Source organism: Rutidosis leptorrhynchoides, chromosome 1 (assembly GCF_046630445.1).
Source record: "Rutidosis leptorrhynchoides isolate AG116_Rl617_1_P2 chromosome 1, CSIRO_AGI_Rlap_v1, whole genome shotgun sequence".
Lineage (NCBI taxonomy): Eukaryota > Viridiplantae > Streptophyta > Magnoliopsida > Asterales > Asteraceae > Rutidosis > Rutidosis leptorrhynchoides.
Window position 1 is genome coordinate 236,431,293 of NC_092333.1, and position 20,115 is coordinate 236,451,407.

The 20,115-nt window shown below is 28.8% G+C and overlaps 1 pseudogene; it reads left to right on the forward strand.

Moving 5' to 3' along the window:
- The window catches only part of LOC139895940 (probable aldo-keto reductase 3), a 105,655-nt pseudogene extending 86,700 nt beyond the window's left edge, over positions 1-18,955 (forward strand).
- The last annotated feature ends 1,160 nt before the right edge of the window (positions 18,956-20,115 follow it).

A 20,115-nucleotide genomic window follows, 5' to 3' on the forward strand; every position in this document is an offset into this window, starting at 1 on the left:
ACTCATTCGCATCTTGTAACGAGAATTGTCATACGAATCATCGGAAAACAGTAACCAGTATTTTGAAATCTCGTAGCATGTCTACGCCAACAGTTATATGTGTACGTAAAACGTCTATCTCCTGGACTTACATACTTTGAATGTGAAGTTCTGAAAAATATTTTGAACTGCAAACTAGTTCTTGAAATGCTGACGAAGCATCAAAAACTGTAAACGATCTTTACACTAAAAAGTTTGATGACAAAGAATAGTAAGGTGGTAAAGCTGAGAAAAAGAGAAGGTTTGGAACTGGAAAACGGATTGAACAGACTATGAAGGAGGCTGTGGACAAATCACAAAGACTAAATCTTCCTTCAAAGAATCCAAATGATTCAGTGCCTGCTAAAGTCATTAACGAATACCTTACTCTTTATTCTAAACCTTTACAGAAAAATCTTCATCACCATCCATCAATATTAAAAATTTTAAGATATTATCATATCTTTCATTATAAATATCCGCGATATTTCTGAAGATATTTTCACAACTAATCTTATCTAAAGTCATTTATCTCTTTGCGCTATCAGTGTTACATCATATAAGAAACTATTAGTTTCTATATTCTATAAACTTTCGAGTTTAAATTATGAATGTTTTGAAGTAGTGATGGGAACTGAAGCATGAGTTAGTATAATATAATGACACTTGATCAACGTGATTATATTACAGTAAGTCATGCTGAGTTTCTAATGGGACATGACAATTCACAGACCATGCCGTCATCATGTTCCATGTTACACGACTCTTGTATTCTATTTAATCTCTAAAAATATCAAGAATATATTTTCTTGATGATTCGGTCTTTTCAGGGAATTCTGGTAAATTAACAAATCAAGATCGTGCCATTACCATTTCCTTCTTAGAACATTAACTATGTTCATTCTGAAATTCATATCTGCGAATACTGGACCATTACAAACGTTGCTTAATCGCAAGAAGAAGAAACGAAAGGAAAAAAATCCAAAATAGAAATTGGAGTATAAATCGCAGCAAATAGAAGGGAGCATTAACTGTGGATGTCAATGATTATAGAAGACAAAAGCAGGGGCTTTGAAATATAAGGGAAGATATAAAACCCAACAACCATCCAAAAATTATAAACCGTATATATCGATGCATATAGCAATATAAAGACACGGAAGAACTAAAAACACTATAAAACCGAGAGTATAGTAGAAGTAAATAGATTCTTCCGGAGGCAGATGAAAAAGAAGAACGACAGATATGAAAGTGAGGAGAATATCGAGAATCAGTACTGGATGAAGCATATTGACAAATACTTTAAAATATGAGTTGAGGGAGAAAGAATAGAAGGTGTGAGTTGTAAGGAAACGAAGGAGGTGGATTTATAGTGAAATACCCGACAGAGAAATCAAGATGGAATATCGTATTAATTCGAAGAGAATCATAATCTCCTTAATCACCGAAGCATCAAATCCAACATAGATTACAAAGATTTTCTTTAAATTCGGAGATCAATTGTGATGATGTCAAAAGATATGACGAATCACTATAATCTTATTTCCTTCATTTACGATAACTTCCCTCATACGCTTATAGTAATCGAATTATTTTATCCATACTTCTTAGACATGATAAAACTTCATAATCGTTACGTCATAATAACATTCTCATTGTTAGCCATAACCACCTCTATCAAATTTCGGGGACGAAATTTCTTTAACGGGTAGGTACTGTGACGACCCGAAAATTTTTGACTAAATTTAAACTTTATCTTTATATTATTCTGACACGATAAGCAATGTTTGTTAAGTTAAATCTCAAGGATTTTAAACTATGTTTATACATTCATTTAAACCTCGACCAAATTCCAATGATTCACGAACCATTAAATGAACATATATGAATATGTATGTATATATATATATGTTATAAATTGAAAATGTCAACAAAGTATTTAAACATATAATGCTTTATATGAACGTATTTGTTCAATATGATTATCGATGAAATTAAATAAAATATATTAAATGATTGAATTATCAGAAACATTGAATTATGATTACAAGTCTCTGTTGAGAGGTCCACTATGATTTAAGAAAATCTATTCCTCTTAACGATATTCGGAATAATTTGTAAAGCTATTTATAAATAAAAATAAAAAGTGTCATTTACGAAAGTTAGACAAAAGCTAGTGGAGAATTGGTTTCCATAGTATTCTATTAATCTATTTTCAAACGTACAAAAACGTTTTCAGTTTAAAAAGAACTTTATTATTAAAACGTATATAACTTTTATAAATATCTAGAATCACTTTTGACAACTCATTACTTAACCAGTATAATAAATATAATGATATTTATATTTTATTTCATTGAATATATATAACGATTTAAATTAATATTATATATATTTATATGCGTATTATACATACATAGTTTTTATACTTTTACTATACTTTAACTTTACCTTTACTTTACTTTTACTTTACTTTAACTTTAATAATTCACTTTAATAATTCATACTTTAATAATTCATACTTTAATAATTCATACTTTAATAATTCACTTTAATAATTCATACTTTAATAATTCATACTTTAATAATTTACTTTAATAATTCATACTTTAATAATTCACTTTAATAATTCAAAAATCTATTATAAATAGAATTCAATAGGTTTCATTATTTCATAGAAACTTGAAAATATATTTCTCTAAAACTCTCTCAATCGATTTATATATATATATATATATATATATATATATATATATATATATATATATATATATATATATATATATATACTCTGTATTATTTCAAGATATTATTAGTATACATAAAATATTACGACGGAGTGATGTCCGAGTGATTTCAAAATAGTTTTTTTTAAATGAGTTGAAGCTAAGGAAATTATGGGTTATAGCTATGGAGGTGATGGGTATGGTTTATGGGTATGCTCGTGAGGTCAATCTAGTGTTTATCATCTCCGTTGCGTCTACGTACTTCCCTGTAATATTGAATCTCAATATTGATACGTGAGCACTCATAACTTAACTTTTATATATCAATAGTGTATCCCTGACTAGTGCTCGAGTATATAGGATTATGCATGCTTGTACATTCGATATTGTCCTTAGATAGGTTTGTTGAATCCTGAATTAGATACATATGCTACTGAGATAAGGTATATGATATGCATGTCATTGGAAAGCTAGCGAAAAATTAAGAACTTTTCATTTAGATATCGAATGGTTTCGATGAACGGATTAGAAGTTATAGTCAACTGAATTTTAGTATTATTGTTAAAATGATTATTATTACTATCGTCGTTATTATTTTAATAGAAATATCATTGTTATTATAAAATATCATTATTACTATTATGTTAGTATTATCATTTTATCATAATACCATTTTTAGTAAATATTAATATTGTTATTTTTTTATAGAATAATAATAATTATTATTACAAAATAATACAACTTTTACTTATTATTATTATGATCAATATTATTTTATCAAATAAATAGGGGATACAAAGATATTTTTCACCACGCGTAATATAATTACATTAATAATACTTACCACTATAGTTTTACGATATTAAGTGAACTTTATAAATTTTACTACTTAAGATATATAAAAGTATATTTTATCATATATAAAAGTTAATATAAATTTTTATTAATAAATGACTTTTATTATTATAAAATCTAATAAATATATTTAAATATATAAAACGACTATAGTTAAGTTATATAATAAACACGTATAAATTTTAGAAGTCATTTTAGGTCAAGTTGACTTTTGTTGACTTTTGCATATTAGTCTCGAGCATTAGGATTGTGGTACACTATGACTTGACCAAAAATTGTTAGACAAATATTGACCAACATATAAATATATATAATTAATATAGGTTCGTGAATCCGAGGCCAACCTTGCACTTGTTAAATGACGTTATATGTATTTTTACTACAAAATACAGTATGGTGAGTTTCATTTGCTCCCTTTTTATTTGCTTTTGCAATATATTTTTGGGCTGAGAATACATGCGCTGTTTTATAAATGTTTTACGAAATAGGCACAAGTACTAAAACTAATTCTACGTGGGTTTAAACCAGAAATATACCCTTAGCTTGGTAACATTAAACTCCTTGTCTATGTACGGTAGGCGTGAATCCTAAAGATAGATCTATTGGGCCTGACAAACCCCATCCTGACTATGGGATGCTTTAGTACTTCGAGGTTATTTTAAACACACCTGATCTGGTGTACTTTAGAGGGTAAAACATGAATGTTAAGGCTTGTTATCGGGTGCCTACAACTTATAGAATACTTTTATACACTTGCGAGTGTACATATATTTATAAACAGAAATCTTGTGGTCTATTAATATATTGAAATGATTGTTATGATAAACCTATGAACTCACCAACCTTTTGGTTGATACTTTAAAGCATGTTTATTCTCAGGTATTAAAGAAATCTTCCGCTGTGCATCTCATTTTAAGGATATTACTTGGAGTCATTCATGGCATATTTTGAAAGACGTTGCATTTGAGTCATTGAGTTCATCAAGATTATTATTATGTCAATTATAGTTGGATGTATTATCAAATGGTGTGCATGCCGTCAACTTTCGTTGTAAAGAAAATTTGTCTTTTAAAAACGAATGCAATGTTTGTAAAATGTATCATATAGAGGTCAAATACCTCGCGATGTAATCAACTATTGTGAATCGTTTATAATGTATATGAACGGGTCCTTTCAGATATACATATAAATTCTTCAGTGGCAATGAGTTAATATTTCATAACTCGTTGATACAAGATATGTGTTATTGATTCGTAATGGTGTCCACGGTGATTCTTGAACTGACGGAGCTTTTGATGTTATAGGTGTTGCTGATTCTGACGATGCTGATGGCACTGAATGTGCTGGTGATGTTAACGGTACTGTTGATGCTGCTGGTAAAACAAGTCTAGCTTGCGAATCACGCATCATTCTTGTCAGGGTTTCTACTCTTCCTTCTATCATTTTGGTTCGCTCATCTGATTTCTGGTTAGGGTTAGAATAGATAATCTCTAAGACTTTAGATATTACATAATCACTGCAGAAGGTTTTTTTAATGAAGTTATGAATCAATACTTCATCGTTTGTTGTTATTGGTATTCCTTGATATCTACAGAGCGTATGACATTGGTGCTCGTGGGATAGATTGTAAAGTTGAGGTTTGCGACGCGGTTGTGGTTGGAGGGGGTAATGGTACTGTTGGTGTTGATGATGGTGGTACAGGTTATGCTGATGGTGCTGCTGGTGTTTGTAACCTTTGCACCATATTCTCCAAAGCCACTACCCGAGCGCGAAGTTCGTTGACTTCTTCTATTACACCAGGGTGATTGTCGGTTCGGACGAGCGGATAAATAAGATCTAGAATTTGATGTAGTATATAATCATGACGGGATACTCTGGAAATAAGAGAGAAGATGGTATTTCAGATAGGTTCGCCAGTAAGTGCTTCAGGTTCTTCGTCAAGAGGGCAATGTGGTGGATGGAAGGGATCACCTTCTTCTTGTCTCCAATGATTGAGGAGGCTATGAACCCATCCCCAATTCGTCCAGAATAGATGATGACTGATTGGTTGATCCATTCCGGTCACACTACTTTCGGAGCTTGTGTGGGATTACATTTCGGAATCCGAGGGACTTTAATTGATGAGGAATTCCATTTCGTACGATTGGATAAAGGATTTTTCTATATGTAATGATTTTCTGGCTATCAGATGGTATTCTAATTACATAGAATATCTATATATATATATATATATATAGAGCAAAGATTTCGTAGATTACGGAGGAATTTACAGGATATGTCAGGAAAAGTTCACAGTAATAGATACAATAAGATATGATTTAGCAGATATGCTAAGATATGAATTTTTGTCTATACACTACTCATGCAATTAATGTAGCAAGACGTGTCTAGACTAATATTGATAAGCAGGTAATTTCCTAAGGATGATAAGCAGATGATTTCCGACTAGAAATGATAAGCAAAACTTTTGACATGCAGACACGGTCGAAGTCCAGACTCACTAATGCATCCTATCGACTTGTCAGTTAGACACACTAATGCAGACCTGGTTCACTAAGACCACCGCTCTGATACCAACTGTAGAGACCCGTCCTAATCCACCCGAACGAAGTCCATATCGATTATAGACGATTCACAACAGTTGGTTACATCGCGAGGTACTTGAACTCTATATGTGTGACGACCCGCAAATTTCCAACCAAATTTAAACTTAAATCTTTATATGGTTTTGACACGATAAGCAAAGACGATAATATTGAGTTTCAACAATTTTGAACTGTTATCATATTTTAAATTATCCTGAGACTATTCCCGACGATTCACGAACAATTATGTGTAAGTAAATATGTGAATATATATAAAAATAAATAAAAGTGTATATTAATATTTTATTTTGAATTAATAAAGTATATTCTAAACAATTAGAATTAAAAATGTAAAATAATAAATATAATAATTAAGTTACTATTAAAAGGAATATATATAACTATATATGATATGAATCTACATATGATACCTATTAATAATTATTAATATATGGTAATAAAAAAATATATATATAAATATTAGATATTCAATAAATGTTATCATATAATATAACATATATTAATTGGAAAATTAATATATTAAAAGTAATTACAAGCTTAATTATAGTTGTTATACTATAATTACATTAATTATTATTATTATTATTAGCATTAGTATCATTAAAGATTATAAATTTTACTTTTGTTACATGTAATTGTTATATGAATATTATTAATGGTAACATTCTATTTATCTATCATCATGCTCTTTTAAACAAAAACCACCACAACCCAACTAGTGTAACTTTTGCTTACTAGATTTCTGTATTATGTTTCCTTTTCAAATGGTCACTTTTCTTTGTCTTTCTCTTTTGCTTTTGTACTAGTATGATTCATCAAACCCAACCCAACACTTTAACCCACTATTATTATTACGGTATATAGTTTAATTATTAGTTAAATTATTAGTTAATTGGAGTATGATGTTGGCCGAATAACAACAACATATATGCACGGGTTGTTATGTTTTTTCTTCTTTGATACCCCACCTGAAAATGATACACTAAGTGGAATCTTACATTGCACCTTATTATTATTTTTTCTTTTGAATCACAAGCCACATACAACCTATTGTGTTGTTTTCTTATTCAACTACAATTACAAACAAATTATATTTCTTCCTTCTCCATAAGGTTTGCACACCCGAGAACAATCATCTTCATCACCACCTCCACCGGTTACCACCATCACACACCATCACCTCTCACTGTGAACCACCACAACTTCCACCACCTACGAACCTCTCTCACGTCACCGGCCATCTCCTATGACTACACTCTCCAACCATCGACCCATTTTAAATTTTCTATTTAAACTCCAATGGTTTTTTGTTCTATCTCAAACAAACAACAAACAACGATCACTATCTACCTGCTACACTTCGAACAGACCACCCATCTAATCACCACCCTCACCATCACGAATGCTACTATGCTTGTTGTTGCTATTCTTGTGCTATAAAAGATCCAAAACCATTCTGATAATCACTGCAGCTACCCTTTCTGTTACTGTGTACTTCAATCCATCTGTTTATGGTTCTGATCATGTATCAATACCATCATTATCATCACAAACCACCATCTCTAACCATCATCACAACCTGTCCCCATACTATGTCTACACTTATACTTTTGGTTACTTCTGTTATTGTTCGATCACAACAAAACACAACCAAAACTTCTGTGTCACTGTTCCTGTTCAAACCATCACCACTAACAATTGCAAAACATAATATTTCTTTTACCCATTGAAGCACCTGCAACTCATAACCTACGATTGAATATACTGCTAATGTTTTTGTTAATATTCTTTTTAAAAATAAAAAAAATATAAATAGAATGAAATCGAACCAGGCTTCTGATTCAATTCTATTCCTGCTAATCGTTGCTATTTTGAAGCAGAACCCATCAACAAACCATCATCAGTATCTATCGTAAGTTTCTAATTCGTTTTCTGTGATTTCAGCCTTGAAATACCAAACACAATCACCATAAACTATCACAAATCACTGCTATATTGCTGTTATTCGAACCCATTATTCGCTACTGCTAATGATTTAACCCCTGTTCTATCACACCAAAATTTTCTTTCCTGCTACAAACAATCAATCAATTCATTTATACAATAATTAATAAATGAAACCTCCTTCCATCAACTAATCGAATTTCAATTGATTGAAAGAAACTGAAATCTTTTAAGTAATTTAATCCTATGATTGTTTGTTAAGTTTAAAACGAATTGAAGAAACATACCTAGGACTTGTCTCCGTTTCCTGTGGAGGATCTTGAATGAACAAATGAACGATCGAATTAGGGTTGATGAATGAAATAGATTGAAGACTCTAGGGTTTCTAATCGTGCGTATATAAAGAGCTGTGGAAATAAATTAGGGTAAAGTGGATTGCCTGGGAATATAATTGGGGTACTGAGATAAATGCTCCGTATTTCCCTTCCTTATTTTTATAAATTTAGTTACTTTATTATTTATTAGTACCATATTTATTATTATTATTAATATTATATATTATTATCATTATGATTATGATTATTATTATTATTATTATTATTATTATTATTATTATTATTATTATTATTATTATTATTATTAAAAGTAAAGTATTAGTATTATTAATATCATTAACATTATTATTATCACAAATATTATTATTATTATTATTATCGACATATAATATTCTATATATTTTATTATTACTATTATCATTATTATTATTTTTATCATTATTTATATTAGTTTTAACATTAATATTATTATTATCATTATTAGGGTTAATATTATTTTTATAAAAATTACCATTATTATTACTATTATTACTATTTTAAAATGAATATTAGTTATTGTTAGTATTATTATAAAGATACTACAACTTTTCATTTATCAATATTATTTTACTAAATAAATATTATTTGTACAAAAATATATTTAAATACATATAACATAACTATATGAATATTTTATAATAAAAACTAATTATGAATCTAATGTATATAGAATAAAAACAGTTAATTTAGTTATTGATGAAACATATAATTTATTAAGATAACAATTAATAATAATATATAAATTTGTTCAATTATTATTATGTATTTTAATATATATAAAACTGATATAGGTTCGTGAATCTGAGGCTAACCTTGCATTGTTCAATATCGTCATATGTATTTTTACTACAAAATACAGTATTGTGAGTTTCATTTGCCCTTTTTTACTCATTACATTTTTGGGCTGAGAATACATGCAAATGCTTTATTAACTGTTTTACAATATTTATATGCGTGAGTTTCATTTACCCTTTTTTACTCATTACATTTTTGGGCTGAGAATACATGCAAATGCTTTATTAACTGTTTTACAATATTTATATGCGTGAGTTTCATTTGCCTTTTTACCCTTTATATTTTTGGGCTGAGAATACATGCGCAATTTTTATAAATGTTTTACGAAATAGACACAAGTAATCGAAACTACATTATATGGTTGAATTATCGAAATCGAATATGCCCCTTTTTATTAAGTCTGGTAATCTAAGAATTTGGGAACAGACACCTTAATTGACGCGAATCCTAAAGATAGATCTATCGGGCCCAACAAGCCACATCCAAAGTACCGGATGCTTTAGTACTTCGAAATTTAAATCATGTCCGAAGGAGGATCCCGGAATGATGGGTATATTCTTATATGCATATTGTGAATGTCGGTTACCAGGTCTTCAATCCATATGAATGAATTTTATCTCTATGTATGGGATGTATATTGAAATATGAAAATCTTGTGGTCTATTAAAATGATGAAAATGATTATTTATGTTAAATTAATGAACTCACCAACCTTTTGGTTGACACCTTAAAGCATGTTTATTCTTAGGTACGAAAGAAATCTTCCGCTGTGCATTAGATCATTTTAAAGATATTACTTGGAGTCATTCATGACATATTTCAAAAGACGTTGCATTCGAGTCGTTGAGTTCATCAAGATTATTATTAAGTCAATTATAGTTTGATATATTATGAAATGGTATGCGTGTCGTCAACTTTCGATGTAAAGCAAGTTTGTCTTTTAAAAACGAATGCAATGTTTGTAAAATGTATCATATAGAGGTCAAGTACCTCGCAATGTAATCAACTATTGTGAATCGTTTGTAATCGATATGGACTTAGTCCAGATGGATTAGGACGGGTCTCTAAAATATGATACGTTTTACAAACATTGCATTCATTTTTTAAAAGACAATCTTTCATTACATCGAAAGTTGACGGCATGCATAGCATTTCATAATATATCTAACTATAATTGACTTAATAATAATCTTGATGAACTCAACGACTCGAATGCAACGTCTTTTGAAATATGCCATGAATGACTCTAAGTAATATCTTTAAAGTGAGCAAATGCACAGCGAAAGATTTCTTTCATACCTGAGAATAAACATGCTTTAAAGTGTCAACCAAAAGGTTGGTGAGTTTATTAGTTTAACATAAATAATCATTTCCATCATTTTAATAGACCACAAGATTTTCATTTTTCAGTTCTCATAATTATACGTTCCATGCATAGAGACAAAAATATCATTCGTATGGATTGAACACCTGGTAACCGACATTAACAAGATGCATATAAGAATATCCCCTATCATTCCGGGAAATCCTTCAGACATGATAAAAATAAATTTGAAGTACTAAAGCATCCGGTACTTTGGATGGGGTTCGTTAGGCCCAATAGATCTATCTTTAGGATTCGCGTCAACTAGTAGATCGGTTTACTAATTCTTAGGTTACCAAGCAAAAGGGGCATATTCGACTTTGATCATTCAACCATATAATGCAGTTTCGATTACTTGTGTCTATTTCGTAAAACATTTATAAAAAATGTGCATATATTCTCAGCCCAAAAATATAAAGGGTAAAAAGGCAAATGAAACTCACCATACTGTATTTTGTAGTAAAAATACATATAACGATATTGAACAACTGAAAAATGCAGGGTTGACCTCAGATTCACGAACCTATATTCAATTATGTATATTAACACATGTAATGGTAATCGAACAAATATATATATATATATATATATATATATATATATATATATATATATATATATATATATATATATATATATATAATTCTATTAGTTATATCATTTTTTTATATATTAATAACCTATATGTTTCATATATTCATTTTATATATAAAAATATAATTTTGTTATGTTATATTTATTAAATATATTTTGTAAATATATACATATCATTTGTTTGTTAAAATTATAATAATACTAAAATAATATTAGTAATGATAAAAATAATAATAATGATAATAGAGTTAAAAAATGATACTTTTAATGATAATTCTAATGATAATCTTAATAACAAAAATGATAATTTTTATAAAATTTTAATTTCAATAATAATACTCATTCTAATAAAAATGATAAATTTAACAGTATTGATACTTTTAGTAATACTGATAGTAATAATAATAATATTGATAATAATATAAATAATATTTAATGTTAGTAATAATATTAATAACTTAACTATAATAACAATAATTAATGATAATAACAATAATAGTAAAGATAATAATAATGGTAAGTAACTACCTCAAAATAGGCTAAAAAAAATAAACTGCCCGCGACAGGATTCGAACCCTCGACCTCTAGTTCCCGCATATAACCCTCAAACCATCCCTCCACTTCTTACTTTTCTGTTTATTTAGCTCAGTATATGTATTTAACCGTCTGTTTTCCTGTACTTCCTTTTCTTCTTAAACTAACAGACCACCATCATCATATTAACATCATACTTATCATTAGGATCATCATCATTTCATATCATCTCCATAACCCTAACATAATTATTGGAAATCCTAATTTACAATCTATCATAATATTATTATCATAATCTATACACACCAACATCACTTCGATCATCATCATCATTACCATGTATCACTATCATCATCCACATATATCATCGAGCCTGGTAATCATAATTATAACAACACCTTCGCTAATTACTATCTTAACCATTCTCATTTTTTCATCATCAATAACGAATCATTTCATGTATCAAAATCACCTCCCATGATCATTATCATCTTCGCCTTATATCATTATTAATATCACACGGTCATAATCATCATCATCATCATCATAAACATCATTATCCTCTACTCTTATATCCAAACCGTCCCATATCCAATAGTATTTCGTGGGGTTCAATAGTTGTGTTTTGGTCGGCCAGTAAGTAAACTTTCGGCCATGGTTTGGTTTAAATAATACAGGAGCCCACAATTATTTTATCTCTCGACCCAATTAATAAGACAAGTTGCAGCCCCATTTATCACTTTTTAATAACCCCATTCGTGGCAAGCAGATAATTAAACAAATCGATAATTCATAGTCACTTTCCTTGTGGGTTCTAATCGATATATTTTAATGGAATGGCTTTTTGAAAGGAAAAATTATGTGGTGAAAATGGATTCATACGTTTTTCTTGTATACCCTACAATCATTACTAACAACCCTTTTATTCTTTAACAAGTATCCACTTTAATATTCAAAGATATGGTTCGGTTTATATACCCTATAATAAACATATAGGGTGCGGTTTGTGTTGGACAAAGAAACAAAAAATAGATGCCACATTTGTAATTGTAGTAGGAGTGATCGAGCATTAATATTAATGGTGTTCTATCATGATTAATAGTAGTGATTGTTGAAGAAGGATAAACAAGAAGTGATGGCTAGATGGTGTGTTTGTTTGATCAACGAATAGCAGTTGTAATAAGAGCAATAATATAATGGTTGGCTTCGGTTAAGAAAAAAAATAGGTAAAGAGAGATACCAGCTGGATGAAAACGTAACTTATGCTGCAACTTCTAGTTATAATTTATGGTTGTTTCAAATATAGAAAAATACCTAGTTCGATCAGAGTAAAGATACCAGCTGTGTTTCCCAGATTCAAATACATCAAGGAGTTGTTGATAGTAATATTAAACGGTAATTGTTGATGGATGATAGTCGGGAGCTGTAAGAGCTGTAGAAAGGAAATGGTTTCCATGGGTGTGGGTTGAAGTGGGTTGTATATTTTAAGATAAAATAAGAAAGAAATAGAGGGTTGATTACATAGTCGATTAATCCTTACGTTCTGTTTCTATAAACGAAATTAAGAAGGAAAGAAGTCAATAAAATTTGGTAAGGGTGTTTGGTTTAATTCAGTCAATATGAAGTAGATAAATGAATTGTATAAGTTATAGTTAGTGGTAGTAGGTTGACTGAATAATTATCAACTGTAATTGTTAGATTGTTATAAAGATTTGCTTGTCGACCATAGAATCCATCGTACAGAAAATGAATAAATAAAAAAATGAAAACGATTGATAACCTGCTTGTACTAATCGATTAAGATGTTTAACAATTTGAGGATTCAAACAAAAATTAGATACAGTTAATTGATTGAGATGTGAACTGAATTGTTTGATCCTTATATTCATAAATACGTACCATTATTAATTATTAATACAATAAAATACTGATTTTGGTATATATATTAGTACCTATATACGTATATATATCTAACTAGACTTTATATCAAAAAGTTGCATTTATATAATTGTAGTTATACATATCTGTTTATACATTTATATTTTATGAACTTTTGTAATATTATTAATATAACTTTATTAATAAATTTTAATAAGAATACAAATAATAATAATAATAATAATAATAATAATAATAATAATAATAAGATTAATAATAATAATATTAATAATAATTTTATCAAAGTTATACTAATATCAATAAGAATAAAAGTAATTATAAAAAGGATAATAATAATATTATTAATGATACTAATTACAACAATATTAGTAATAATAATATAACAATTTATATTTATATCCATTTTCATAACAGTATTAATAATATTAATGTAGATGTTAATATTGAAAGTAATAATATTATTACTATAACAATTATAGTTTAATTTATAATTAAATTTATTATATCAGACATTAACATTACATGTTATTAATTATATGATATATATATATATAATATTAATAATAATAATTCTTAATGACAATACTTAATAATAATAATTCTTAATTCAAATGGTTAAATTTTATTATTTCAAATTATCATATTTATTTTCATTTATATATGTATACACCTGTACATATTTATTTATAAATAATTGTTCGTGAATCATCGGGAATAATCAAAGGTCAAATGAATCTATTTAAATGGTTCAAAAATTTGAGACGCAACATTACAGACTTTGCTTATCGTGTCGAAATCAAATAAGATTCAAGTTTAAATTTGGTCGGAAATTCTCGGGTCATCACAAGGGATCCACAAACTGGCTATAAAGTCTCGAACTCGTTGAACTCATTTCATAATTCATATATCTCAATATCTCTCGTATATATATTTATATATATAATTATTATTATTATTATTATTATTATTATTATTATTATTATTATTATTGAGATTACTAATATTAATTTTATTATTATTAGTATTAGTATTAGTATAGTATTATGAGCGATATTATTAAGTATTATACATAAAATACTATGACTAGATTCTGCTCGCGTAATTTCAAATGGGTATTTCGAGTAGGATAGGGCTAAGGAAATTATGGGTTATAGCTATGGAGGTGATAGGTAATGTTCGAGGGTATGCTCGTGAGGTCAACCTAGTGTTTATCATCTTCGTTGTGTCTACGTACCTTTCCTGCAATATTGAATCTCAATATTGATACGTAAGCACTCATAATTTAACTTTTACATATTAATAGTGTATCCCTGACTAGTGCTCGAGTATATAGGATTATGCATGCTTGTATTTTTTATATTGTCATTAGATAGGATATGTTGAATCCTGAATTAGTTACATATGCTGTTGAGATAAGGTATAACATATGCATGTCGTTGGAAAGCTAACGAAAAATTAAGAACTTTTCATTTAGATATCGAATGGTTTCGATGAACGAATTAGAAGTTATAGTCAATTGAAATTTAGTATTATTATTAAAAATGATTATTATTATCGTCGTTATTATCATCGTTCTAGTTTTTATATAATTATTATTAATATTAATATTATTATTATTATTATTATTATTATTATTATTATTATTATTATTATTATTATTATTATTATTATTATTATTATTATTATGATTATTATTATTATTATTATCATTATCCATAGAAAGTATTATCATTAAAAATTGTTATTTTATTATTATTACTACCGTTATTATCGTTAAAGTTATAATTAGTATTATTATTATTATTATCATTAAAATAGTTATTAGTATTAATATTATCATAATATTTATTATTATTAGTATTATTATAATTAAAACTAATATAAGTAACACTTAATTATTATGATTACTATTATTATCATTAAAATGAACGCGACATAAAAGACGATTAAGAACTATTAAATGAATCAATTAGGAAATATTGAGTATGAGTATCATGATGAAATTAAAATATTATAAGATATGAATTTAGATCAAATTATTGTTCTTATTATTTTTATCATTACTATTATTACTAAAAGTATTGATAATATTAAAACTATCATTTTAACAAAAATTATCATTTTAATAGAAATGTCATTTTATTATGAAATGTCATTATTATTATCATTTTAAATAAAATTAATATTTTAAAATTAATATTAAAAAGTATCGTAAATATTAAAGTTATTATAATTAGAATTATCATTTTATCATAATATCAATTTGAGTAAATATAAATATTGATATTTTTATTAATAGAATAATAATAATTATTATTACAAAATAATACAACTATTACTTACTATTATTATCAATGTTATTTTATCAAATAAATATGTAATACAAATAATATAATTACTTTAATAAAACCTATCATAATATTTTTTTATGATGTTAAATGAAATTTATAAATTTTATTACTTAAGATATATAAAAGTATATTTTTTATAAAGTTTTATTTATTAATAAATGAATTATATTATTTACTCTAATAAATCTTTTAAAAATATTTAAAAATATAAAACGACGATATTTAAACTATATAATAATCATGTATAAATTTTGAAAATCATTTTGAGTCAAATTGACTTTTGTTGACTCTTGCATATTAGTCTCGAGCATTAGAATTGTGGTACACTATGACTTGACCTAATTTGTTAGACAAATATTAACCAACACATATATATACATAATTAATTTAGGTTCGTGAATCCAAGGCCAACCTTGCACTTGTTCAATGACGTTATATGTATTTTTACTACGAAATACAGTATGGTGAGTTTCATTTGCCTTTTTACCCTTTATATTTTTGGGCTGAGAATACATGCGCAATTTTTATAAATGTTTTACGAAATAGACACAAGTAATCGAAACTACATTATATGGTTGAATGATCGAAGCCGAATATGCCTCTTTTTACTTGGTAGCCAAAGAATTAGGGAACATCACTAATTTTGAGAATTAGTGCACGCCTAATTGACGCGAATCCTAAAGATAGATCTATTGGGCCTAACGAACCCCATCCAAAGTACCGGATGCTTTAGTACTTCGAATTTGTTTTTATCATGTCTGAAGGATTTCCCGGAATGATAGGGGATATTCTTATATGCATCTTGTTAATGTCGGTTACCAGGTGTTCAATCCATATGAATGATTTTTGTCTCTATGCATGGGAAGTATATTTATGAGAACTGGAAATGAAATTCTTGTGGTCTATTAAAATGATGGAAATGAATGATTATGATAAACTAATGAACTCACCAACCTTTTGGTTGACACTTTAAAGCATGTTTATTCTCAGGTATGAAAGAAATCTTCCGCTGTGCATTTGTTCATTTTAAGGATATTACTTGAAGTCATTCATGACATATTTCGAAGAACGTTGCATTCGAGTCTTTGAGTTCATTAAAGATTATTATTAAGTTAATTTATCGTTGGATAGTGGATATTATGAAATGGTATGCATGTCTGTCAATTTTCGATGTAAATAAAGTTTGCCTTTTAAAAACGAATGCAATGTTTGTAAAATGTATCATATAGAGGTCAAATACCTCGCGATGTAATCAACTATTGTGAATCGTTTATAATGTATATGAACGGGTCCTTTCATCCGGAGTATGTGAGAGCTTGTTGTGAAGCAAGCTTGAAGCGTCTTGATGTTGATTACATTGATCTTTACTATGTTCATCGTATCGATACAAGTATCCCGATCGAAATCACTGTTAGTTCCTCATTTTGCTCTTATGTTTTATGTCATACTGAACAATGCTTTGTATAGTGCTAACAAAAATCCTGAGTACCGATTACTCGCTCAATTTACCCGGTCAAACTTGGTCACACTCGATTAAAACTTAAGATTATTTGGTCAAACTCATCCAAAGCTCGGGATTACTCAGAAAATTGGTCAAAACTCGAACAAAGTTAAACTTAGAAAACATCTGAGTTCTCGAGTACTCACCGATTCCCATGTACTCCCTAAACATTCTCGACCAAGTATCGATTTTGCAACCTTGGTATCGAGTTATCTCATTGGCCTCAAGCTTGGGGGTTCAAGTTATGGGGTATGCTATCCGTGAATATTCGTGATATGTGTATGTGTGTGTGTGTGTGTATGTGTTTGTGTGTGTGTGTGTGTTTGCCTGTGGAAAAAACAGAATATGATGTAGTTATTTGAAGTTATTGATATTGAGATTGGTAGCTCAGTGGCATGAGACTTGGAATCTCAAGTGGAGACTCAAGTTTGAGGCCAGCTCGAAATCAGGCCATTGGGTGTGCTGGAACATTGCCTCCCACATATTGTATTTGGGGCGAGTGTCAGTTATATCTATATCTATATATATTGTGTGTAAGAAAGAACAATATCTTTGTAGATGGGAGAACTAAAGAAACTTGTTGAAGAAGGTAAAATAAAATACATTGGACTATCAGAGGCTGGTGCGGACACTATTAGAAGAGCGCACGCGGTGCATCCAATAACGGCCGTACAACTGGAGTGGTCCTTGTGGACTCGAGATGGTGAACCTGAGGTCATTCCTACTTGCAGGTAATTAGGCACAAGCTATAATAAGCTATATGTTATATCTTACTGATATTATTAAGTTAATAAAAGCCACGTACTGAATGATGTCTTGTGTTTAATTTTATTTAGAGAATTTTGAATTGGGATCGTTCCTTTTGGTCCATTGGGTTGTGGGTTCTTTGCAACTGGTCCGAAGTTGATGGAAAATATGGCAGATAATGACATCAGAAAGGTATATAAGTATCCTTTTCTTGAGAGAGATTGATCACATGCTAACTGTTTATCATTCGGTTGTTGGAGCTTGTCACATTTTTATTCATCTGAATATTATTATTTCATGATCTGTTAAATATATTAGACTATACCAAGGCTACAAGGAGAGAACTTTGACCACAACAAACTTGTATTTGAGAGAATTAGTGAAATGGCTCAAAGAAAGGGGTGCACCCTTGGCCAATTGGCACTGGCGTGGGTCTTGCACCAAGGTGATGATGTCGCTCCAATCCCTGGTACAACAAAGATAGATAACCTGAACCAAAACCTCGGTGCTCTTGCGGTTAAACTCACTGTTGAGGAAATGGCTGAGCTTAATTCCTTGGCTTCATTCAAGGGTGCTCGAATGCCCGAACAGATTTTGGCATATAGTTACGTGGATACTCCACTACTGTCGTCATGGAAAGCTGAGTAACAATATGGGTTCCTACGGGGCTTTTATTTTAAAATGAGCTTCGTTAAAAGTATGGTTTGAATAATGCCGTTTTCGGTACTTTTGTTGCGAATAAAATCTACATGTTATATGTTTGTGTTTGGATTACGTCATGATATGTTGAGTGTAAGATTAATGTGCAAGGTACAACATATAACTATATGGCTAAATTCATTTGAGCCTTCGGGGTCACACATATATACACCTAGACGTTAATATAGTATATATAGGATATATATATATTATATTACTCAAGTAACGAAACTAGTTAAAATACTCCGTTATGAATTAATTGAATGCATGATTAATTAATTTTGAATTAATTATTAATTAATTATGATTAAATGAATATTTAAATGATAGTTTAAATTAATTAGATCTTATCATTTGGTGATTACTTGCTCTTGTTTCCATTCAATCAAAGTCTTCTGTAAAAGTGACATTCAACCACTACACTAAACTTAACCACTACACTAAACTTAACCACTACACTAAAAACCATATGTTTTAATCAAACGAGAAAGAAGAGCAAAACTAATTTTTTTTTGTTACATTATAATATTATGAGTATCACTAATAACTAAAGGTTTAAAAAGACTATCTCTTTGTCTCAAGATACTTCTGCTAGAACGTACACATGCAACTATGCAAGAGCATGTGCTTGCTTGTAAAACTCATAAGCACTAGTAAAACAAAGATCTAAAGTGTCTTTAATCTATCGGTATTGAGATTATGAGGAATATTATTTTTTAATTGTTTCACACAATTAATCAAGGGTTGATTAATTTGTTACTTGAGTTCGGACTAGCATCCGTTGACGTCGCTTGAAAGTCTAGTGGACTATCCAAAGAGACGATCTTATCCTTTGATCGTAGGTTTCTCTCCGTTCGTCAGTTTCTTCAAGAAAAGGTATACCGTTTAACTATCTTTTGATTAATATTCATGACAATTATTGTGGTGTAACTGGATCATTGGGATAAATTAATCGTGTGCATGTTTCATTAAATATATGAATATTTAATCTTGTAAATGTTTTATGAAATAATAAAAGATTATTATTTTAACTATCCGCTGCGTTAATCTGACTAAAAGTACACACGATTTTCCAACAGTGGTATCCGAGCCGCTCTTACACCATCTTA